A 493-nucleotide genomic window follows, 5' to 3' on the forward strand; every position below is an offset into this window, starting at 1 on the left:
ATATAATTAGTAAATAGTAAATATTAACCCTACGTAGTCACGTTCATTTGGAAAATTTCATCAATCACGGATTTCCGGCTTGGCCTCTTAGTCTTGGATTTTCTTTTTCCCTTATCAACACGAGCTTCACAAGATGAAGACATCTTGATAGTAATATAAAATTATATATATATATATATATATATATACATATATATAGGTCTGTAGGTTGAGATTTTTAGGCTAATTGAGAATTGAGATGCAATCACTGACCTACTCATTCACAATTTTGCACAATGTCAATAGCATGCAGTTATGTCAACAAGGGGTATTTTTGTCATTTCGGTTCTAAAATGTTTAAATTATCTTCAATACCCTCTCGAACGTTTCCAATTACTCTTATACAATTATGCAAATCTTCAATTACTCTTATACAATTATGCAAATCTTCAATTACTCTTATACAATTCAAATCTTCAAAAATCAATCAAAATTGTTATTCATCTCTCACCCG

This window comes from Salvia hispanica, chromosome 6 (genome assembly GCF_023119035.1).
Source record: "Salvia hispanica cultivar TCC Black 2014 chromosome 6, UniMelb_Shisp_WGS_1.0, whole genome shotgun sequence".
NCBI lineage: Eukaryota > Viridiplantae > Streptophyta > Magnoliopsida > Lamiales > Lamiaceae > Salvia > Salvia hispanica.